Raw genomic sequence first — 26,755 nt, 5'->3', positions numbered from 1 at the left:
GAGCATTTGACTTTAAGTAAAACTAGCGTCACATCACATACACAGAACTGAAAAGGTACGTCAACCCGACTAAATAAAGGTCCGGGGTCCTGACATTTTATCCTACCCATCAGATTTACTGTGCATGCGCACATCAGTATAATTAAGCAACAACACATTTTGTTACTCGATTAATTTTTTTTTTTTTTTTTTTTTTTTTTTTTTTTTTTTTTTTTTTTTATACCAGAGTCGTTGATGAAATGAGGGTCCATCGTGAATTTAGATTGGGCGTTCCGGAGTTAGACAAAAGCGAGCCTGATGAGGTTGAATTGGAGAATGGACATAAAATATATATTTTTATTTATTTATTTATTTATTTATTTATTTTTGAGGCTCTTGCGGCAGCGAGAATTGCGGCAGTAGGGAAGGATGGAAAGGGCTCCTGCGGGAGCAGACACTGCTATGGCAGTGGTGAAATATAGGTAGAGGCTCCTGCGGGAGCAGACACTGCTGCGGCAGTGGTGAAATATAGGTAGAGGCTCCTGCGGGAGCAGACACTGCTGCGGCAGTGGTGAAATATAGGTAGAGGCTCCTGCGGAAGCGGAGACTGCTGCGGCAGTGAGGAAAAAACAGAAAAGGCTCCTGCAGGAGCGGAGACTGCTGCGGCAGTGAGGAAAAAACAGAAAAGGCTCCTGCGGGAGCGGTCAATGCTGCGGCGGTGGGGAGATACAGAGAAAGCTCCTGCGGAAGGATGGCTGAAGTGAGGATTGACCATTACAGATAGATAGGGCATGTTAGGAGAGTTAGCTATGGTAGATTAGGAGTTTTAGTGAAAGGGGATGAGCTGGCGTTAGAGGGGTTGGCTGAAGAGGGTTCGAGATAGATATATAAATAAATAAAATAATCGGCCTGACCAATAATAGGTCTTGGTACCCTCTGCCTTCTGGCAAATCTGGAGCTGGAGGCCACTGAACAGAAAAATGGTTAGTAGCATGAGGGAGCGGAAGAGTTGAGGGCGCGTTTACGAATGGAGGCGGCCTCACGTTTGCTTCAGCTGCTGTAGCTGTGGGTCGTGGGAAGGGGCTGGGGTGTGTGATGTCTTGAAGAACCTGTGTAGCCTGCACTGCTAGCAGAAGTAACAGGATGGAAATACTGAGATGTGCAGATCCGTGTTGCAAGTAAAAGTAGCTTCATGCTTGCTTTGGCTGCTGTAGTTGTTGGCTGATTTGACAATTGCTCAAACCTTGTCTGAATTAATACAGTCCTGTTGGAAAAGCATCTTTTCCTCTTGTTTTGGCCTTTGGGCCCTTTTAAACAGCCTCCGGAGCAGATAAATTTGGGATGCTGTTTTCCTGTTGTAGTATGGACTGTGAAAATAGAGGCTTTGAAACAATGTAGCATGTTTAGTTTTATAAACCATTGTACCAATAGACATGTCTATAGCAGTAACGTTAATTGCAGTAATTCAAATTCAAGCCGTTTCTAAAGACATTTACTTTGCATGCTTTTCATATAACAGTCCTAAAAAGACGATAGAAAATTTACTCACACTTGTTGTTCTGCAGCCAAACACGAGGCAGTAGCGTGAAAAATTCTGAATAATCATGCCAGTAAATGGTGAAATATGTCCTTAAATAATTGATCCTGCCGGAATAATTGCATGAAACTTATGTCTGTATCATCTCAGTGAGGTTTAAACATGCACAGTAAAGCAAATGTAATGTCTTTAGACATTTCGGTGTGGATGACAACTCTGCAAAAAGCCTTTGCTTCGTGGTTAAAAAGTGGCATCGTCATCGGACAAAGTTAAGTCATAACGCCGTTTAACAAATTTTGGCGTCTTCATAAGCGCATTCTATATATAACGTCTATTTAAATTGTTCAGATGAGCAAATCACGAGGTTTTCTTGCATGATTAGCATTTTAATTGTTTGGTCAGACGGTTCATATATTGATCTATATATTCACGTTCATAAATCGGGGATTAAACGTGGAATTTATCTTTTGTATGCTAAATATGTAAACAATATGTGCACAGTACCTATAACTGCGCTTTACATTTTGCAAGATTGACATGCTAAATGGCTAACTGACCCGGTTTACTCTCATCTTAACAAAATTGATAAGAGTTCCTTGCGTTTACGAACGACATGTATCTGTTTAATCAACTCGACATGTATACCGGTTTAGTCCTTTCGTTCACGAATGAGAGCTCTCGATCTCTGAGACTCATATGAAACTCGCTCATTGTGGATGACAACTCTGAAAAATTCTTCATGAATGAGTGTAAACCGAGAACGATTCGTTCGCCTAGAAGATTCATTCGAAAAAACGATTCTTTCACGAACGACATGCCACTACAACAACGCACGGTCTTCGCCGTTAGTGGAGGCAGCATCGAACTGCGCCACGGCTGAAAAAGCGAGAGAGGTTTACTGCGCTGAGAACTGGAGCACGGCTGCGATCCAGCATTATAATAGAGCCCGGTCCTGGCGAGAAAATCGTGTTGCCGAGTGAGGCGAGCTCAAGGATTTGCACGAGCTTTTGGCCACAACGTGTGGCTTGGCGAGAAGAGCAGCTGACGCGATGACGCTTGTTGGTGTTCGGCGGATAGATATCTTCGTCGGAAGGAAGATTGGGCCTGTGATAAGATGACGGACAGCGCGAACCGAATGCTGACAGAGCGAACCGAATGCTGACAGACGGTCTATGCCGAAAAACTGTCGTGGGACAGGAGGTAGGAAGACTGGATATATATACGCGTGCGTGCTATAAGATGATTAGCTAAACGAGATGCACCTGTACCAAATTGGATGATTATCTGATCGTGCTTCTCCCGAACTTTGTTAATAAAACCACATTTTGAGAAACTCTTCTATGAACGATTAAATAAACATTTAATTGTTAATAACATTATATACAAACATCAATATGGGTTTCGAAAAAAATATTCAACAGAACATGCATTAATACAGCTTGTAAATTATATATCAAAAGCCCTCGATAATAAAAAATCTGCGCTCTGTGTTTTTCTCGATTTAAGTAAGGCTTTTGACACTGTTTCACATGATATTTTGATTTCTAAGCTTAATAGATATGGCGTGGAGGGTACTGCCTTAGTTTGGTTTCGCAATTACTTTATTAACAGAGAACAACTTGTTTATCTCAATGGCTTCTTTTCTTAAACTTCTAAAATTTCATTTGGGGTTCCTCAGGGTTCTATTCTGGGTCCTTTATTGTTTCTAATTTATATTAATGATTTAGTCCTTTGTTGTGATCATTTTCTACCGATACTATTTGCAGATGATACCAACCTCATTGCAGTACACAAGGATTTTGTCACCTTGATCCAACGTTAATGACGAGTTAAAAATATTATCAAATTGGTTTCGCACTAACAAGCTAACGCTAAATGTCAAAAAATGTAATTTTATGATATTTCACAATATTAATAAATTCTACCCCAAAGAACATGCTTGTATAGAAATTGATGGAGCTCCAGTTACTCAAGTGGCTTCAACAAAATTTCTCGGTGTCCTGATTGACGAAGGTTTAACTTGGTCCCAACACGTTGATCTAGTCAGTACAAGATCCTCTAAAATGTTAAATATTCTAAGAATTGTTTTACCTTCAATTCACTCATCTGCTCATCTAACGCTTTATTACAGCTTTTTATTTCCCTTTATGAATTATTGTAATATTGTCTGGGGTGCTACTTTTCCCACTTATCTCGCAAAAATTGCTAAAATTCAGAAGAAGTTCTTGCGTATGATTTCCTACTCTTCTAAATATGCTCCTTCTGCACCTCTATTTCTCTCATACAAGATTTTATCAATTGAGAAAGTCAATGTTTATTTATCATGCATATTTATTCATAAGTTTATTTATAAGAGAGAAGATATCCCACCAACATTACAACACTTCTTTACTTTTATTTCAGATACTCATATCCATCAAACCAGGCATAGAGAAATAAATCTTTTCTTACCGTTCGCTAGAACTTCAGGTCATAAAACTGACCTCAGCTTTAGGGGTCCTCAACTATGGAGTAAATTAAGTTTGTCCCTAAGATCCATGTCCTCTTTACTTGTCTTTAAAAAACAGTTGAAAGATCTTTTGATTTTACAATGACAGCTTTTGTTATAGTACTCTGCAGTATACTATAGTCTTGTTGACTCTCATATGCTGCTCTTTACTTTTGTTTCTCCTTTACTTTTACCTTTTAACATCTGTAACTTTAAGTTATTTTCATTAGGATAATCATGCTTCTGAAAATGTTTTTTCCCTCTTTATTTATTTTTCAACTTATTTGTCTGCGTGCCTTTTTCTGTTTATTTATGCAAGTGGAGTGTAACTCTGTATAAACCCAATTGGGTTTCGTTTCCTCCTTGTACTGTATCCATTTGATATCCGTGCAGAACAAATAAAATAAAATAAATTATATATAACATAGTCCATTTTAGACATTTTTCTATGGAATGTTAAAGAATTTAAAATCAGTCAGAGCCGTTTTTTCTTCTTCTTCTTTTTCCTCATGATGTTGTTGAACTCAGCTAGGCTGAAATCAGTCATGTGGAGTGTGTGTATGGAAATTGAGAGAGAAAAAGAGTTTGTAATTAACAGTAGGCATTCTAATAACCTCAGATTATTTGGACAAACTATGGTGTTTATCAAACACCACTTTATATATAAGAACACTTACATAGATGTGTTCCTTTGCACTTTAATATGTTTGAAAAAGTTGCTTACTTTATACGTTGTTTTCTTAAAAAGTAGGCTTCTGTTATATATATATATCTATATATATATATATATCTATATATATATATATATATATATAGATATATATAGATATATATATATATATATATATATATATATATATATATATATATATATATATATATATATATATATATTTGTTGTTTTTGTTTTTTTACCTTTAGACAAAATATAAAAGAAAACTGTTTTTGATAAGTGATTTATGTTCTATCATTTACAATAAACAATACACAAGGCTTGTATGTCCCTTTTTATTTTAGAAATGATCTGGCAGGCTTTATAAAATTTAGAATTTTTAAATGTTTGTTCAATGCGATGATGACACCATGATAAAAGCTTAAGGAATTATTTTGATATGCAAGTGTGATTAGTCACTTGCCTGCACTGCTCAAGTCATAAAATTCCTACAAGTGTGCAAAACAGAATTAATTACCAGTGTATTCTTTTTTTTTAATTACACAGCCCAGTGTTTTGGAGGTGAGAAAAGCAATAAAACTGTTAGAAGCTTGTTGTCAACCCAAGAAATGCCAAAAATATGATTCTGTGGGACTCAATATCCTCCTTTTTTTAATGTGGAAGTGAACTGTTAACTGTGAATGTATGAAATTCATTAGTCACTAAAGGTAAATACTGAGCGCATTTGCATGCACATTCTTAAGCTGAAAACGCACTTGGTCATGTAAACGCAATAACCCATTTTCTGTTGCCTTATTGAAGTGCGCATGTGTGATAAGTGACAGGAATGCATCATTAGTGCAGATTCAAGCACATCTAGACCAAGCAAAAGCCATGCAGTAAAGAAAGAAGCGAATATATGACCAAAGCAGACTTTTTCATGACAAAAACATGATAAAAATGTGTTCTCTTCTCTTCTCATCTCATACAGCAGAAATAGAAGTGTTTCAGTCACAATGCTGCATTTATGACTGCATGAGAGGATAATATATGAGCTGTAAGTTTTCCGACATGTTGCAAGTTGACATGTTGCAAGATTATTCAACTGGTCATGAGATTTGGTCATGGGACAGTTAAGTGGAAGCGTTTTTTTTTTCTTTTTTAAATAAAAGTGCAAGGCCTAGAGACGTGTTTTAGAAGCCCGACCATGCCCGAGACGCTCAGGCCCTAGCCCGGCCCATGTCCGACAGGGTTAGCCTGACCCGAGCCCGCCTTTTTTTCAAAAACAGCTTATAGCCTACTACTTTTTCAGCTAACAAAAAATATTCAGGTTTGTATGTAATGGCAAAGTGATTATATTTTGTTTTGGTTTTTTATTAAGTTAATTTTGAAAAATGTTTGTAGCATTTTTTGTATGTTAAACACAAGTTTTTCTTTTTTTAAGTAATGACCAAGGGGACAGTGGGAAACAGTGAGCTGATCATGTACAGTACATTTCATTAATTTAGCCTTCTCAAATCATGAAACTTGCCTAAAATAACATCTACAGATATATATATATATACTAAAACAGTTCAAGCATATAACAATGATTAAATGTTAAACCTATAAATGTGCACTATATCCAATAGTTTGTGCGGAAACGCTTCAGGATATGGAGTTGCCAGCCTGCACACTTTTTTTCAGTGGATATGCTGTCATTTTTGCTCATAAGGTAAGAGTAATTCATCATTCATAACTGTAAAGGGTCCACTTTTATTTTTGTTCAACAAAAATAAAGTGCAACAAGTTCAACAAAACTTTGTCAGACTGGTCGTAGCTGGGGTGTTGCAACAATATATAGTGATATTCTCAATGTTACCCAGAAAACAGGATACAGGTTTAACTCTTTTGAAATACTTCTGCTAAATGTTACTCTGTCAGACATGCAAAAGAAATCTAATGTATCTCTTGCTCTGGCTACTGTGTATAGACCACCAGGGCCGTATACAGAATTCCTAAAAGAATTTGCAGATTTCCTCTCAGACCTTCTAGTTACAGTTGATAAGGCGCTAATCATGGGAGATTTTAATATTCACGTTGATAATGCAAATGATACATTAGGACTTGCGTTTACTGACCTAATAAACTCTTTTGGAGTCAAGCAAAATGTCACCGGGCCCACTCATCGTTTTAATCATACACTAGATTTAATTATATCGCATGGAATCGATCTTACTGCTATAGATATTGTACCTCAAAGTGATGATGTTACAGACCATTTCCTTGTATCGTGCATGCTGCGTATAACTGATATTAACTATATGTCACAGCGTTACCGTCTGGGCAGAACTATTGTTCCAGCCACCAAAGAAAGATTCGCAAATAACCTGCCTGATCCATCTCAACTGCTATCTGTACCCAAAAATACACATGAATTAGATGAAATGACTAGCAACATGGGCACTATTTTTTCTAATACATTAGAAGCTGTTGCCCCCATCAAATTGAAAAAGGTTAGAGAAAAACGTACTGTGCCATGGTATAACAGTAATACTCACTCTCTCGAGAAAGAAACTCGTAGTCTTGAACGCAAATGGAGAAAAACTAACTTGGAAGTTTTTAGATATTCATGGAAAAACAGTATGTCCAGCTATAGACAGGCTCTAAAAACTGCTAGGGCAGAGCATATACACAAACTCATAGAAAATAACCAAAACAATCCAAGGTTTTTATTTAGCACAGTGGCTAAATTAACAAATTACCAGATGCCACCTGATTCAAATATTCCACCAACGTTTAATAGTAATGACTTTATGAATTTCTTCACTGATAAAATAGATAACATTAGAAATACAATAGTGAATGTAGATTCTACAACATCTAACACTTCAGTTTCATCCATCGCACCCAAAGATAAACTGCAGTGCTTTACAACCATAGGACAGGAAGAGCTAAATAAACTTATCACTGTATCTAAACCAACAACGTTTATTAGATCCTGTACCCACTAAATTACTGAAAGAGCTGTTACCTGTAGCCGAAGAACCGCTTCTCAATATCATTAACTCGTCGTTATCTTTAGGTCACGTCCCAAAACCATTCAAGCTGGCGGTTATGAAGCCTCTTATTAAGAAACCAAAACTAGATCCTAGTGTACTGACAAATTATAGGCCCATTTCAAATCTTCAATTTATGTCTAAAATTTTAGAAAAAGTTGTGTCTGCTCAATTGAGCTTCTTCCTGCATAAAAATGATCTGTATGAAGAATTTCAGTCAGGTTTTAGGCCCCACCATAGCACAGAAACTGCACTTGTTAAAATTACAAATGACCTGCTCCTTGTGTCAGACCAAGGCTGCATCTCATTTCTAGTCTTACTTGATCTTAGTGCTGCGTTCGACACCATAGATCTTGACATACTCATAGATCGATTACAAAACTATACAGGTATTCAAGGGCAGGCTCTAAGATGGTTTAGATCCTACCTGTCCGATCGCTACCATTTTGTTTACTTGAATGGGGTGTCGTCTCATTTATCATCAGTAAAATATGGAGTGCCACAAGGATCCGTCCTAGGTCCCCTTCTATTTTCAATATACATGTTGCCCCTTGGTAATATTATTAGAAAATACGGAATTAGCTTCCACTGTTATGCTGATGATACTCGGCTATATATCTCAACGAGACCAGATGAAACTTCCCAATTATCTAAGCTAACAGAGTGTGTTAAAAATGTAAAAGATTGGATGACAAATAATTTTCTACAATTAAATTTGGATAAGACAGAGATATTAATTATTGGACCAAAAAACACTACACAGAATCTTGTAGATTACAATCTGCAACTAGACGGATGTACTGTTACTTCCTCTACAGTCAGAAATCTGGGTGTTATATTAGACAGCAATTTGTCTTTTGAAAATCATATTTACAATGTTACAAAAACTACATTCTTCCATCTTAGAAACATTGCCAAGCTACGAAACATGTTATCTGTTTCTGATGCAGAAAAGCTAGTTCATGCATTCATGACCTCTAGACTGGACTATTGTAATGCACTTCTAGGTGGTTGTCCTGCTTCATCAATAAACAAGCTACAGGTAGTCCAAAATGCAGCAGCTAGAGTCCTTACCAGGTCAAGAAAATATGATCACATTACCCCAATTTTACAGTCTCTGCACTGGCTACCTATTAAGTTCCGTATCAGTTACAAATCATCATTACTTACCTATAAGACCCTAAATGGTTTAGCTCCTGCGTACCTAAATAGCATTCTACCATGCTACAACCCATCACGCTCCCTAAGGTCACAAAACGCTGGACTTTTGGTCGTTCCTAGGATAGTAAAGTCCACTAAAGGAGGTAGAGCTTTCTCACATTTGGCTCCCAAACTCTGGAATAGCCTTCCTGATAATGTTCAGGGTTCAGACACACTCTCTCTGTTTAAATCTAGATTAAAAACGCATCTCTTTCGCCAAGCATTCGAATAATGTTTCTCTTAAATTGTGAGTGTAGTTGTATCTGATCAAATGCGCATTCTTATTCATTAGCTTGGGTTAAACTAATTTTACTTTGTTGGATCAGCAGCTATGCTAATGATGTCTCTATTTTGTTTCTATGTTTTGCCACGGGATTTACATTTAACAAACAGAACTAACAAATATTGCTACAAGTGTGACTGCATCATATAACAATTATTAATTAATAATATTAATCGAGCGCAGCGTTAGTTCAGTCAGGCCATGGAGGCAAGGCTGTGAACAGCTGATGTGGTCAGCTGTCAAATCGCTCCAATCACCACATCTCTCCTATTAGACACAGGACATATATATACGTGCCACTACTGCTCGGTAAGTATGCTCAACGACTCGCAAGGCTCAAACTGCTCACGAGAGCCTTTGCTCGCTCAGGAACTATCAGACGGCGAATCTATCTCCATACGAAGTGTCAAATCAGGTTTGGCAGGATTCCCACAGAGTATCTCACCAGATTTCAGTCGCGAACTTAAGCGAATACGCCGTGTTGTTTGTCAAGCAACAGACTGAATTGATACAAGTAAGCTTGACATAGACTTTTCGCACGTGATTCATCGTCAGTGTGTACTAATACGACCGAATCACAACCTACACGAGATCTACTCCTCGCTGGAAGAAGCTATATATTCAACAAAATCAAAGCATCCACGAACAACTGACCATTTCAACTTTAATTCATCTTTGGACCTGGACGTCTTCATGAAGCTAAGCAAAGTATTTCCTATTTACAAACTAGTGCTATTTGGCGAACATGCTTCAGACATTGTTTATTGAAAGGCTATTGTTCAGTTACGTTGTGAGGCATGCTATCATATTACCACACCGGTAACACAGTTAATATACCCACGAGCCTCGTTAATCTTTGGTCAATGCTGTTGACATTAACGGCTGCTGCTTCAGGGATGCTTCATCAAACTTCTCTGACAACTACAACACACTGGGTTTTATCCGCGATTTGCTGTTGCTCAACACTATGAAGTGCTTTATACTACATGTACAGATCGTAATTCTGCTCATACAAATGCTAAAACGTATCCGACAAGGGTTTATGCTGTTGCCTAAATTTAAGTCTGACCATTCAGACTTAAATTTAGGCAACAGCATAAACCTTTGTCGGATACGTTTTAGCATTTGTATGAGCAGAATTACGATCTGTACATGTAGTATAAAGCACTTCATATATATATATATATATATAGGATATTAAAAAAAAAAATAATTAATTAATTAATTAATTAATAATAAATAAATTAATTAATTAAAAAAAAAAAAAAAAAAAAGGGCTTCCTGCCTTACAGGTGCACGCTGATTTTCAGCCGTTTAAAGAGCACCCTTCGCTACTCCTATTTCCGACTGCTGGCGATCCCGCCCACTCCACACACTAAGAAGATATTCGTTTAAGCTATCAAGATATGGGACTGCTTGCTTGTGAGGTTTATATTGTCCAAAATCACGTGCTAGTCCTGCCGTGCATCGGAGGGATTAATTCTTTAGCCGTCTCAACTGCGAGCCTCCGCTGACTGAGCGCGCACCTGATCAAACGCTTGGCTAAACTCTTTAGCTCATACGCGTCACATTCGCCATCGTACAGGGTCATAGTACGGGTGTTCGAATCCTCGAAAATGCTGAAAATTAATGCAGTGTTTTCAGGGTTAATTGTATAAGCGCTTGGATTCAATAATTGCCTGGAAATGTGCATATTTGAGTTAATATTTGCTCTTATGGGTAACCATGGTTCATTTTATAAGCAGCTCCGCTCGAGTCTGCACCTGTTGCTGTGGAGTGCTCTATTACGCAAAAATAAATAAATATTCCCTGCTCAGTTAAACTACATTCTAAGACTGCAATGCATACAATCATATGCAGGGTTCCCCAGCATCAGGGAGGTATTATTGCCATTTTATAATCACACATGGTGTTGAATGCTACAGTCGTGTCAGATCATGTCACTGGACTGGACTCTCTCGAACATCATCATCACAACAGCGGAATAATGTAAACAAGAATTAATTTGTGGCTAGTCCGCGAAATGCAGTGGAATCGTCAGTCATCAATCAGGGAAATGTTGCAAGTCTGTAAATTAAATCCCGAATGGATTAACCATCTGTTATGCTACAAAATCACATATCGAAGGACGTATGAACATGATGTGTCATTCTCCCACAAACATTAATCGTTATTGGGACAAGATCTAAGGACATCATTATTGTAAGGACAACTATACAAAACGTTGTACCGGGCCAAGTGCGCCACCTGTTGGTAATTTGATGATTTGTCTAGAACAATGAAATTGCTTATGCACCTTAAAATCCAAACGTTTTACAAGTAAGGGTGTCCGTTGGGTATCAGTGCATGTGCTTAACTAAGGTAAGAGTATTTATGCCGAGAAAAAAAAAAAAAAAGGGTAATTTACCCAGTCTGAAGTGCTGGAAAATTAAATGTCTCGGAAGTGCTTGGATTTACTCAAGGCCATAAGAACCCTGGTGTACCTTCTTGGAAAAACAGAGGGCGACAATGACTAACCATCCTCCGAAACCATCGGGAATGTTTTTAGCTGATCTACAGCTAAATATAAGAGCGTTGGTTATAACCAGTAGATATTTTGTACTACGTACATTTAATAATAATAAAATACGACACTGACCGCAAGGGAAAAAGGAGGATGAGAAGAATGAGGAGGAGGATGAGAAGGAGGAGGAAATGAAGAATGAGGAGGATAATAAAGATAAGGAAGAGGATGAGGAGATGGAAAATGAGGTAGGATAATAAGGATGAGGATGAGAAGAAGGAAATGGGGAAGCAGAAGAATGAGGAGAAGGAGATGGAGGATGAAAAGAATGAGGAGGCGAATTAGAAGGAATGGAGAATGAGAAGAATGAGGAAGGAACTGCTGCTTAGAGAAAACCCTCACTGCTACATATCAAAAAAAAAAAAAAAAAAAAAAAAAAAAGGGGGGGGGGGGGTGCTGCTGTTTGTTAATGGAGATGGAGAAGGCAAAGTTGAATGAGAAGGAGATTATAAAATATATAAATTATAAATTCAAAGGGGCTGCTGTTTTCTCCTGCTGGGAGATTACCCCTTGCCGCGATACCTGAGGGGGCCGCTGTTATCCCTCAAGCGAGGGACAAACTCCCCCTCAGAAGAAAGGGACCTGCTGTTCTCTCCAGCTGGAGAGAGCACCCTCTGCTGCTATGGCTGCAGGAGACTGCTGTTCATCCTACAGCAGAGGATGAACACCCCTGCTACTTAAAATAAGAAGGGACTTGCTATTCTCTCCCTCGCTTTAGACAGGAGAACACCCCTCTCCTACCATAGGCTGCTTAAGGACTTCTCCATAACATTATCTTTCTCTTTTGCAGGAAGGAAACAAGGAAACGCTACTCTCCTACCACTCATACCAAGCTCAGGGACATGCTGCTCGTTTGCGGTTCTCCCGCAGGAGAAAATACCCTTCGCTGCTATTACTAGCTACCTTAATTATAGAGAGGCCGGCTATTCTCTGCCGCATTAGAAGGGAGATACCCCTTCCCTGGCCAGTAGGCTACATTAAGGATATCTCAATAACACTGACTTTTCTCTTTGCAGGATTGGACAAGGTTGGTTTTGGGGGGTTCTTCTTCAGGCAGTAATACTCTCATTATGTTTTGGGGGTTTAATGCTGAAACTCTTGCATGTTCAATTATTCTGGGAGCAAGAACCGCCACAAGGAACCATACCGCCAAAGATAAATTATGTTCAATAAACTCAAGTAAACTTGCCAAAGTGGTTCCTGTCTGAAATGATGTTCATCATCTAGCTGACTACGTCTTGTATTAATTTTTTCTAAAAATCCTGTCATACGTGCACAAACTGACAGTCACCACCATAACCTACTACTAAATATTGTAGAAACATCATTTTCTGTAAAGTTTCTTTGTAACGATTCGTATTGTAAAAAGCGCTATACAAATAAACTTGAATTGAACTGAATTGAATTGAATTTGTGCTTTTATAAAATAATGAAAACCAACATAATGCAATTTCTCGTCTTGAACAGGAGTGCTTAAAATTTTTTTTTACTGAAACTCAGCGAATACATGCCTAACAGACATGATAAATATATATATGTAGAACTTTAAATTAGTTTATAACTCAATTATAGCCTCTCTCTCTCTCTCTCTCTCTATATATATATATACATATATATATATATATATATATATATATGTTTTTTTTTTTTGATGACTCCCCTCATCCCCTGAGGTAACAATGACTATATTGAAGGGGTTTTATATACAGCAGTCAACAGACGACCTTATACAAATAATAAATCCTTTTATTAGTTTGTGGATTTGCTTGAACTAGAAAGAGCTACTGAACATAAATAAAATGTGCAAAAGGATTTTGAAAAAAATACCCTTAGTATAGGGTGACCAGATGAGATTGGACTACAGTATTTTTTTAGAACTTAGAAAAAAGATGCTGCAGCCAATGAGCATCCGACGGTGGGGGGTGGGGTGGGGGGTTGGGGTTTTGTTTATCAGACAATAACTACTCAAGATTTTGCTTTAGTATAATTTTCGGGACAATTAGGGCCAGAGTCGGGATTCAGGACAATAGTTTAGATTTTGGGACTGTCCAGCAGGGCCGTGCAGAGACCTTTGGAGGGGCAGGTGCTCAAAGTATAAAAGTCGCACATGGAACAAGGCTATAAATAGCGCGGTTCAAAATAGCAATACACTAATACATTGTGAAGCATTCCTTGCAGATTTGCGTATCGATATGGATGATTATGTATTGATACGGCAGCAAATGCTGTAATGCAGTTTTGAAAAAGAAAAAGATTAGAATAGACAATTAAACTGAAATGTCTTAAATTGTCCCAACCTGATGGCTTTTTCTTCTCTGTTCAACAGAATAATTAAGAACAGCTGTTATAGTAAAAACTACAGAAAACACTCTACATTTTCCTCTTTCTCACCAGCCTCTGTCTCCTGGCTTGCTTACCTGCTCTTTCTGTCACTTGTGCCTCTACATTTGCCTCTTTTTCTTCCTCTATCTCCATCTCCTCATCTGATCTATTACTTTCCAGTCTCTGTCCATCTAAGAACAAGGCACAATCTACTATTTCATTATCAATCTATTATTTTAACCATCACTACTATTCTTGCACCTAATCAATAAGTCCACCTTAAATATTGATACAAAACAATAAACAACTGAGTCATGCAATGAAAGCACTGTATAACTTATATAGGCTTATGTTTTATTTATTTTTCCTTTTTATTCAAAACAATTCCAAACATGCTTAATATATCAGGAAATATCTCGATTCTCAAACGTATAAGTAAACGCGTTCTGCACCTTTATAGATTGTTATTTGATCAATAAATGGAAAGGTAGTGTAATATAACTACACATAAAACCCCGACTTTTTACATAAGTGCCATATCATGCCATAAAATATTTTTAATACGACTGAATTTGCATTTAATGTAAATTTTACTAACAATATTGTAAGTTACTTATTTTAACACTTTCATTTTTCAGAGAGTAAAGAACATTTACATTATCAAATAACATTTTCATTCAGTCTAGCCAGAGTTCAGGCACTCTCAAAAACTACCATTACAATCACTGAAGCACTTTACATTACATTATGCACATCAGGATTTTTTTGTTTTGTTTTCTCTCTCTCTCTCTCTCTCTCTCTCTCTCTCTCTGAAGAAAGAATTCGCTAAATAATTCAGTCAGCGAGCAAGTGAACAAAAACAGCGCGTTTCATGATGACTCTTCTGCACGTCTCCGATTGGCCATTGCACCCGCGCAACAGAACCGTTGATTGGTTATCATCATGAAGCGTTGTACGAGCGTCTCTGGCTCAGCGCCAGCCAGCGAACACAGATTTGAATTTAGCAGATGATGCTGTGCACTGAACGATCTAATCACAACAGTGTGATTATATCAAATATATAAAAAATATTATTCTGCTGTTTTTTTTTTTTTTTGGTCGTTTGGAAGCTGCATTTAAAATCAACTTGGCTCAGAAATCTTTGAATGGGCATGACGCCTCTGCCCTCGATGCCTATGTTCTCACATCACGTCGTTCTTGTAAAATAATAATAAGTAAATAAATATCAAAATCACTTCGCTGAGAATGAAACACCACTCACCAGCTTCCGCCGTGTTGAAAATAATATCCTCTGACAATTAAAAAATGCGCGTGCAGCGTGACGAATCGTCCAGGTTGGCTGAGGAGGTCGTCGTCGTCAGGTCAAAGGTCATGTTGGTCATCTTATTGACGGCTAAATTATAATTCAAAATTTTACTAATATTTAGATTGGGCATGAGCAGGCATTCACAAAAGGAAACGTTATGACAAAAAAAAAAAAAAATTAGAGGAAATTTTGCTTTGACAAAAGGGCACTTTGGGCACCAAAGGGCAAAGGAGCAGGTGCTCAAGCCACGTTGAATTGTTACTGACAGCAACAAGAGCGACGCATGCGCTTTTCTTTAGTTAAACTCAATGGTGTAAGGGTAGTGTAGTCTCAACTCTTGGAGGGACGAATTAGGAAGCTTGCTTTGTGAAGGGCTCTCTGAAAAGCGGCCGCGCAGGCAAAGGATTAAAACCACTATTAAAATGTCCAAATGAGTGTACCGGTACGCTAAAAGCACGTTCTGGGCGCACGGAGAGGTGGCGGTACGCTCAAGAGCTATATTTGTCGGTACTGAGTACCGGTGCGTACCGGCCCAGTTAAAGCACTGGTTCAGTTTAAATACATAGTGTCTGTGCATTTATTTGCAATCAAGTCAACGATATCGCTGTAGATGAAGTGACCCCAACTAAGCAAAACAGAGGCGACAGTCTCATTTAACAATCATACAGTAGTTTATGTGTGCTCTGCGCGTATATGGGCACAATAAAAGGAGATAAGCCAAATGAGCACGAGCCCGATCTGTAAAAAATAAATAAATAAATAAATGGCCCAAGCCCAGCCGGAATGGATTCAGCAGGTCGGGACCCGACAGGCTTGCAGACCTCTAACTTGAGCGCTGTGTTTTACAATGATGTAGACAATTACACACGCAAGAATTATGCGTGAGAAGCTGCTAAAGACCTGAGACGAGAGCGAAGCATTCAAGATGGAAAAGTACAGCAGTGAATGAAAAAAATACATTCTGCGTGAATTAACCTAAAAGCTATTTAGCAAATACAGATGGCAAAGTATTGAATAAAACAAAATCGCATAGCCACCAAATAAAAAAACCGGACATCCAGGAAATAAGAATGTGAGCAGTTTTATGCAGCAGTTTGTTGATTCCACCATAACCACCAGAAATACAAAATTAAGTCTGCTTTAAAATGAAACACAAGCTCATTGCGACCGATTCACTTAAATAATACATTCATTGCGACCCATTTAGCAGATGCATCATTTTAAGTTAGAACAATTTGAACAGCAACATATAATAATACATCGAAATAATTAACAAACTACGATCATCTAGCCCTCTATTAAACATGTAATATATATATATTTCATAATATCTTCCTCAATCGTGCTGCTTTCTTAGTTGCTCTTATTGCACAAGAATTTGTGTCAGACTTAACAAAATGCGACTTTGTGAAACGGACTGTCCTAAATCTTTACAATAGTAGCATCATATTAATGCTAGAAAGCATATGCGGGCAACTATATTGTTCTTAAATAAACCATTATATTTCATTAATTTCAATTAAAATCTAATTTCACACTCATCTTGGGTGAGAGACGGGATAGTCCGTGTGGGGGGGGGGGGCGAATATTTGCAATATTAAAAAGTAAAACGAGCCGTTGAACAGTTAAAAATATCTGGAGAGCGGCACCTGAGCTGTGGGCGATTGCGTCCTTTATGCACTCTTAACAGCTAAATTTAAAGCCTATTCTTCATATTACTAGGCCCAATGTAAATATTAAATAGATAATAACTGTCTGCTGACAGAAACTATCTACTCTCACTACCAGGGGAGAAGGTAAAATAACAATCGACTCCGGTCATAATACATTCAAATTCGTTTCTGCAGGAATGTAGCCTATTTAATTAAAACATATATGGCATATAAAGTAAATACATTTTATGATTAACGCGATTCATAAATTGTTCCTGACTAACTTAGCAGTAAACTCGAGTTCAGTATACCAAAACACACACACAAAAAATAATGTATGACAGCATCACATAAGTTATGAGAAGGACATACTAGTAATGATGTTGCGTTCTGTGACGAGGCTTCGGAGCGTGTGTCGAGATACCCGGCAGCTTTCAGTGAAGCTTGTAGCGTGTCGCTTTAGAGCAATGACGTCATTGATGACGTCCGAGCCTGGCTTAGTCAGGAAGCGGTTTGAATCTTGTACAACATACATAAATGTAAATGGTCTGAAAGGATACCCAACATCTACCATTTTAAGGCTGACATGAAGATTTACTTTGAAACACTGAAAGGACTTTCAAACCGCAAAGCAATAAGAACTATGGACATTATCAAAGAATTAAATTTCTCTTCTTTATTTTAATTATATATGTACACCCTTTTTTCGTTGTGTTTTTGTATATGTTTGTGTTCTTTTTTTGTTTTGTTTTTTGTTTTTGTTTTTGTCTTATGATGCTTTGTAATCATTTAGAATATTATTTGTTAAATATTTGTATTCATTGTACTACTTGATGTATAATTCTGAAAAAAAAAAAGAAAAAAAAAAAAGGTTTGAATCTTGTACAGTCCTCTGCCGTTTAACTCAGTCACTTTCCAGTTTAAGACTAATAATATTGGCCCTTCTGCCTATTATGACAAATACTTACATTTGATAGCACCATTTCGAGCCAATACATTTATACACAGTCAGTGGCGTAGCCAGGGGAGGGGCCATGGGGGTACTGGCCCCTCCTGAAAACTGATTGGCCCCCCCAGTGTGCCCCCACCCTTCTATTTGTCTGTCACTCACAAATTCAAATCATAATCTTCGATTAGCGAGTTGTTGTTGCAGTGCAAGAAGTGTTTGGTACTAACGTTAACGTCTTTCGGTGTTAGACAGACCAGGTTCGATGACGATATTATCTCCTAGAGCAGACCAAGATGCTAATCATTATATTTACTATGCTCCTCTGATGCTGAATGTAAAAGGGGTTTACTGCGTTACGATTTACTTATTTTTTCGGCCGAACGCGCCGATATAGGCAACAACGCAATTTAAAGCAATGGTTTAAAAAAAGTACAATAGCAATTCTAATAAAGTCATTATTGAATCATGCAGTCGATTAGCGACTTTTTTCACTTAAGTGAGGTGACGAAACAAATCGTGTAATGTTTATCTAACGCTCCACACTTGAGACTTTTTTTTTAAAGTCTATATGGGTGAGACACATGCAAAAACATCGTTTTTTTTTACTGGTCAATTTTGAGATTTGGGGCTGTTTGTCTTCAATAACATGTCCAAAATACACATATAGGTCTTTATTTTTCTACACCTTTAATCTATTTGCGTCTGTAGATTCCTAATAAATTCAGTTGGCGTTCTAAAATCACCATGGTGCTCCGCGATTGCTGTCTGCACCCTGGAACACTCTCTCTCTAGCTCTCTCTCCCTCCCTTCTCAGAAGTTATTGACAAAACGTCATTTGATGACACCCAGAAACATTCTCAAATTAAAAGTCATAAATATTTAATGCATGATTAAATAGCAAAATAAATAACTAATACTAAAATAACACTGGACTAATTAAGCTATTCTAAACTGTTTTTTATAGGATCCACATATTTTACATGTTAAACTAAAGCTACCTTTTTGAACAAGTAGCTTTCTAACAAAGTATGGTTATATGATATTTTTAAATCAATATGCTCAAGATTAATTAGCCTTGACATAAGTAGATTTTGTTTATTCATCAATGCAAATTTACTGCAACTGCTGCTATGCAAATTGAATGGGATGTGGATAATAAACAAAAACAATTTATTATATTAAATTTATATTATATTAATTCATTAATTGTGTATTTATTTCTATGAATTATTAATGTTATTCTGCATTTATATAAATAAGGCTATATATATATATATATATATATATATATATATATATATATATATATATATATAAGGCTATTATAAATAAATTCTATTATTATTATTTGTGAGTTGTACACTATTCATACATTGGATTATTTTATTTATTGCAGTTTTTCTTTCACTTTTGTAAAGTGAAAAGTTAATACAAATTGTATTTGATTGTTTTGATTTAGGGCAGTGAATAACTGCTATTAAAATATAATAGGGTATCACTGTTTATTACTGATTTTAAAGGTTACTGAACTCTTGAAATGATTTGGATATACCGTTCAAACAACACAAGATTGGCCCCTCTGTATTATTCGTGCCCCTCTTGTGCCCCCCAGTTGAAAAAATCCTAGAATCGCCCCTGTACACAGTTATGTCATATTATGTCATCAGTGGTGGGAAGAATAACGAATTACAACTACTCACGTTACTATAATTAATTTTTTTCTTAGTTTTTTCGGGTAGGGGAGAGCAGGGGCGAAAGTACCATTTTTCTGAAAAACATAATTTTAAAAGATAATGTTGTAGACAGATATATATTTCTGCTGTGGCCAGTAACTCAGAAGTGTGGTCTATCAATACCAGGTGGTTTTTTTGTAGAAATGTAGAAAGACTTCAGTATAATGTCACTTTGAACATAAAATGCACATTGTTACTTTCGACCCCATCGGTTGAGACGAAAGTAACACAACTTTATAAGCTAGATTTATTTCTGGTACTCTTATTTTTTTTAAGTATACATGATTATGAACTTGTTAAAATGTAATTGCGAACATATTTTGTCCTTTATCTTTGCAAAAAAAAAAATATATATATATATATATATATATATATATATATATATTAAATTACATTTTCATATTTTCATTTTAAATTTAAGTTTCATCAGATGTCTCAAAACATGGCTGTATTTTTTTATTTTCAATTTCAGTGTATTTTGATAAAACATTTTTTTTTCAACAGAATGTACAATATAAAAAAAATTTTTACATTAGCATAATAAAAAAAACTCTAAACATAATGTATCAGTAGGCCTATTTATGTTTCCATCCAGTTGTTTTTATGCATAAATTGAAAATGTGCATTAACGCATCTGGAAACACTGCAAATTCACAGGTGGAGGTGTAAAGGCTAAGATAAGGCTAAAACCTAAATATAAATGCTATGAGAGTGATGTTCCTCTATGTCCAGAAACACCCTCTCAAAAACATCTGGATAAAACCAGACCTCTGTCTGACCCACTCTCTAGACATATTCTTTTGGTATAATATGACATAAACATTTGTAAGAAATGATGCAGGACACAGAAATTCACAATATAGCATGCACTGGAACAAAATAAATACTTTTTGTCACTGTAGCGGGACAAAAGTAACAACTGATACTTTCGTCCCGACAGGAACTCCTGGGTCCGTGTATCATCCGATCATTCAGTTATTCCATTTAATCTGGCAAACCAAAAACGAAATAACGAATCAATATTTTGTTTTTCTGTATGAACCAAATATGAAAAACTGACATTTGTTTCATTGCTTTCAGCTCGAAAGGGGAAATATAATAAACAAGGAAACCAAAACGAAATAATGGATCAAATTTACGTTGTCTCAATTTTTCTTTATTTGTTGTTGTAGGTCTAACTATTTCCCACAGTGCCGTCCTGCTTGATTTGCGCATGCGCAGTGGATAGGTGTAGGTGGCTGAGCGCCAAAAGCGGAGGGTTAAAAGTTAAAAGTTCATGCAAACAGATTTTAATAGACAAGTTTCAGTCAAATATTTATGTTTTATTCCTACAATAAAACCCAGTGTTAAAGCAGAGCGCAAACAATTAGACTATCCAATATGCGCTCACTTCCTTGTATTCATTGCGGGGATAAAGAACACGTTTTTTTTAGCGATCACAGGCATAGTTACAGTATGTCCAATAACAATAATACAATACGCTATAATAAAAATCATAGATAGTTTAGATGTCCTTTGAAATCACGCTAGCCACTTGTTTTGGTATGTCAGGCATTTTAAGTGATCATTAAAACATTTATATTAGCAGATTATTTTATTACTAATGAGATCAATAAAAGCAATCAAAACGATATATATATATATATATATATATATATATATATATATATATATATATATATACATATATATATATATATATATATATATATATATATATAATATCGTATGTCGGATTTGGTTTTAGGACAGCTTTGATTAAAGGATTTGATCCACTTCAAACGTTGACTACTGTATATACACACACACACACACACACACACACACACAAAGAAAACAAGTAAATATTTAGAATATATAAAGAAAGTGTTTTTTTTAAAAATGAAAAACAAGTAGCCTAGATAGAAAACGAACAGAGAGCAGATAGATGGTCAAGAGTTCACTTTATTTAAATGCAAACATTCAAACAAATATATACATAATTATGTGAAGTTACACATTTACATTATTTTTACAGTAACATTGTGTGAAGTAGTAGTTTTCAGATGTGAATGGGTGGGGGGTATTTTCTTGACGTCATCAAACCAAAGTCACAGTAAGCTTATAGACTATAGAGTGATGTATGATTCCTGAATCCTGATATGAATCAGTCTTTGAAAGACCTATTATTATAGACAATTCAGTGACAAATTATTAAACACAGACACTTGAATTTATTCCTGAAAGAATCTGAATCTTGGATGAATAGATTGAATAAAATGCTTCTTTATTAACACAGTGACTTACCGACACCTAGTGGCGACATTACTTTCTCATTTCATTATACAGTTATAATTGCTATGTAAAAGCATGTACAGACCTCTGATCAGCATTAAACTGTAAACAGGCCAAATACATCTAAAATCAACTTCATACGCAGCTATCTCTGAAGGCTTGATTAATACTGATTTAATTATTACATGTATTCCAATATAACATTATCATTTAAGAATTTAACATTAAGGATGACATAAATACAAACCCGATTCTCAAAAAGTTGGGACGCTGTACAAATTGTGAGTAAAACAGGAATGTAACAATTTACAAATCTGGTAAACTCATATTCTATTCACAGTAGAATATATATAATATATCAAATGTTGAAAGTATTGGCTCATTTTGGTTTCATGAGAGCTACACATTCCAAAAAAGTTGGGACAGGTAGCAATAAGAGGCCGGAAAAGTTAAATGGACCAATTTGCAACTTATTAGGTCAAATGGCAACATCATTGGGTATGAAAAGAGCCTCTCAGTGTCTCTCAGAAGTCAAGAAGGGCAGAGGATCACCAATTCCCCCAATGCTGCGGTGAAAAACAGTGGAGCAATATCAGAAAGGAGTTTCTCAGAGAAAAATTGCAAAGAGTTTGAAGTTATCATCATCTACAGTGCATAATATCATCCAAAGATTCAGAGAATCTGGAACAATCTCTGTGCGTAAGGATCAAGGCCGGAAAACCATACTGGATGCCCATGATCTTCAGCTCTTAGACGGCACTGCATCACATACAGGAATGATACTGTAATGGAAATCACTACATGGGCTCAGGAATACTTCCAGAAAACACTGTCGGTGAACACAATCCACCGTGCCATTTGCCGTTGCTGGCTAAAACATGGTCAAAAAAGAAGCCATATATAAACATGATCCAGAAGCACAGGCGTTTTCTCTGGGCCAAGGCTCATTTAAAATGCACTGTGGCAAAGTGAAAAACTGTTCTGTGGTCAGACGAATCAAAATTTGAAGTTCTTTTTGGGAAACTGGGACACCATAGCCCCTTTCACACTGCCATTCCGGCAAATACACAGGTAAAGTATTCCTGCAATTGTTCCCTGGTCGCTAGATTTGGCACTTTCACACTGCCAGTGATGACCCGGTATATGTGCGTGCTTTCACACACAACCCTTGAAGATCCCGTAACGACACGTGACATCAGCGCGTGACGTGTAATGTACGAGTCGAAAACGCTTGGCACGTTACACTTTAACTGAAGCAAGTGAACGATCTCGGCGTCAGCGCGGAAAGTGAGGAACTAACTGATCTCTGCTTCATTACAGTTTGCACATGTGTTTTCATCGCGAACGTTGATCTTCCTGAACAGCCGGTAAAAGAGTCGCGCGATCACTTCGACACGGCATTAGATCTGGCTTTTGTTCACACAGCGCTCGTCCGGGTCGAACCCCGCAATGTTACTAGGTCCCCGACCCGGGTTCAATGTGGTAATCAATCCTGGGACGTGGTTGCTTTCACACAGAAGGCGACCCGGCAATGTTCCGGAAATATTGCGGGTCATATGTGCAGTGTGAAAGGGGCTCATGTCATCCGGACTAAAGAGGACAAAGACAACCCAAGTTTTTATCAGTGCTCAGTTCAGAAGCTGCATCTCTGATGGTATGGGGTTGCATGAGTGTGTGTGGCATGGGCAGCTTACACATCTGGAAAGCTCCATCAATGCTGAAAGATATATCCAAGTTCTAGAACAACATATGCTCCCATCCAGACGTCGTCTCTTTCAGGGAAGACCTTGCCTTTTCCATCATGACAATGCCAGACCACACACTGCATCAATTACAACATCATGGCTGTGTAGAAGAAGGATCCGGGCACTGAAATTAACAGCCTGCAGTCCAGATCTTTTTTGTCGCATCATAAAGAGGAAGACCTAATTGAGCAACTAGAAGCCTTTATTAGACAAGAATGGGACAACATTCCTATTCCTAAACTTGAGCAACTTGTCTCCTCTGTCCCGAGATGTTTGCAGACTGTTATAAAAAGAAGAGGGGATGACACACACAGTGGTAAACATGGCCTTGTCCAAACTTTTTTTCCCATGTTGATGCCATGAAATTTAAAATCAACTTATTTTTCTTTTAAAATTATACATTTTCTCAGTTTAAACATTTGATGTCATCTATGGTGTATTCTGAAAAAAAATGTAGAAATTTGAAACTTCCACATCATGGCATTCTGTTTTTATTCACAATGTCACAATTTTTTTGGAATCGGGTTTTATATTTAGGCCTAATACGACATTCTGTTTAACCTGCTAACTGTCACCCCGTCCCGTATATTACAATCAAATCTAATCTAATCTTGACAAACTGTATATCGTTGGAAAGGTCTAAGACTCCCAAATATATATTCTACCAATATTGTTTGTTAAAAATTATGTAGGAAAAGTAATAGATTAATTTATGACAAGAGTGCACCCTCAGAAATCTACATTACAAAAGGAGTTTTTACCTTTGTTTAAAATAAATACTTCCTCGTTGCCTTTTTCTCTATCACATTTTAGAAATCATCAGAAGTTATATATCACTTGAAAACATAAAATATCAAAATTCATCCTTTAAAACCCATTTTAAAATTAGATATTGCATTACCATGTAAATGGCACATCAAAATCATGTTACAAAATGTTTTCAGTCATAAATTATAAAAATTTACATTTGTATCATGCACGTTCAAGCCTATCTTCAAAAACGTGAGTGACAGTTATCAGGTTAAATGGTTAATAAAAATGATTTGTGATAGAAAATGACACTGATAGAATACTTTCTGGTGAGTGCAGGTTTGAAGTAAATTAATTTCATTTTTCAGATTTCTAAATTAAATAAAAAAAGATGGGGATGAAACCCTGATTTTATGCTGATTCTTCACAAAAAAAACGACAGTCTTCTTTAGGCTATTCATTTATTTTATGTGAGAATTAAGAATAAAAAAATTCTGCTGGCAGAATTTGGAAGAATACAAATCATTAAAGCACAAAGATCTGCATTTATCTTAAAGTAATTAGTTATTTTCCTACATAGCTGCTAAATATAATTTTTCACTTGCTGCCTTTCCAACCTAAGGAAATAGGCAGCAGAACTCTGCTCACTTGTTGCCAATTCAGACGAGATCTGATAAAGCCATGGATTTACAGTAGGCCTACTAAGTGTTACTTCAACCCTGATACTACATCAATAATTTGATAACTGCAGAACGGCACACAGCAGTAGATAAGCTGATCCTAGGTTTAGACTTAACACAAGGAATAAATGAATTTGTTTTATTTGTACAGATTGCAATGTAACTGTAAAATAATGTAAATATGTAACTTCGTAGTTCTGTGCATACAGTATTTGTTTACATGTGCACTAGAACTGTTTGTAAGTGTGTATTGCTACTAGAACTTACATTTCAAAGTACATCTGTGCAATAAAGGTGTTCTATTCTATAAATTCAGTATAATGAAAGGGTGTAATCTATTTAACTGATACAGTAATTGTCAGGTAGAATACTATTACAAACATTATTACAGTATGTCAGCCATTGGCTTTTTAATTACATTGTTACCTTTAAAATTGTTATATTGCAAAGCTAAATATATATTATATGCAGTACATGCATCTTCAAGAAACATCTAAAAACACATCTCTTTCATCTTTGACCCTCAAACTCTAGCACTGTCTATTCTCATGATATTTTATCTATTTTTATTTATTTATTCTAACTGCTAGTTTTTAATCCAACACTAGCTTTCTGTATTATTTTTTAATTCTTTCCATTAAAAAAAAAAAAAAATTTTTTTATTTGTATCGTATGTGTGTATGTGTTTATGGATGTGTTTTGTGTGTGTGTATATATATATATATATATATATATATATATATATATATATATATATATATATATATATATATATATATATATATATATAGATAGATAGATAGATAGATAGATAGAGTATTTAATAATTAATGATCTACTTATAATGCCTCGCATACCAAAACAAGTGGCTAGCGTGATTTCAAAGGACATCTAAACTATCTATGATTTTTATTATAGCGTATTGTATTATTGTTATTGGACATACTGTAACTATGCCTGTGATCGCTAAAAAAAACGTGTTCTTTATCCCCGCAATGAATACAAGTAAGTGAGCGCATATTGGATAGTCTACAGTATATAATGTTCCAGATATAATTGTTTGCACTCTGCTTTAACACTGGGTTTTATTATAGGCATAAAACATAAATATTTGTCTGAAACTTGTCTATTAAAATCTGTTTGCATGAACTTTTGACTTTTAACCCTCCGCTTTTGGCGCTCAGCCACCTACACCTATCCACTGCGCATGCGCAAATCAAGCAGGACGGCACTGTGGGAAATAGTTAGACCTACAACAACAAATAAAGAAAAATTGAGACAACGTAAATTTGATCCATTATTTCGTTTTGGTTTCCTTGTTTATTATATTTCCCGTTACGAGCTGAAAGCAATGAAACAAACGTCAGTTTTTCATATTTGGTTCATACAGAAAAACATTATTTCGTTTTTGGTTTGCCAGATTAAATGGAATAATTGAATGATCGGATGATACACGGACCTTAAAGCACTAAATAACCTGTAGATTGATAATCATTGTGACACATGAAACAAGATAAACACCACGACTAATTAAAAAAAATTACCGCTTCTATAATTTACTTTTTGTACTCAAAAACAGTTTTACGGACCTAACTTCGGGAAAC

General features: G+C 36.3%; 1 protein-coding gene across 3 annotated transcripts in view; it reads right to left on the bottom strand.

Annotated features, from left to right (window-relative positions):
- LOC113073281 (membrane-spanning 4-domains subfamily A member 4A-like) overlaps nt 1–17,478 on the bottom strand; it is a 61,443-nt gene extending 43,965 nt beyond the window's left edge. For 2 of the 3 annotated variants that reach the window (XM_026246172.1, XM_026246174.1), the window contains exon 1: nt 17,393–17,478. The gene's annotated coding sequence lies outside the window, so the exon portion shown is untranslated. The remainder of the gene's footprint in view (nt 1–17,392) is intronic. The other variant, XM_026246173.1, reaches the window with a different exon arrangement.
- Nucleotides 17,479–26,755: the final 9,277 nt, after the last annotated feature.

The sequence above is a fragment of the Carassius auratus genome, unplaced genomic scaffold, assembly GCF_003368295.1.
Source record: "Carassius auratus strain Wakin unplaced genomic scaffold, ASM336829v1 scaf_tig00011739, whole genome shotgun sequence".
In the NCBI taxonomy this organism is placed as follows: domain Eukaryota; kingdom Metazoa; phylum Chordata; class Actinopteri; order Cypriniformes; family Cyprinidae; genus Carassius; species Carassius auratus.
Note: the sequence above shows the minus strand (reverse complement) of the source record. Positions and strands in the feature narration are given on the sequence as shown.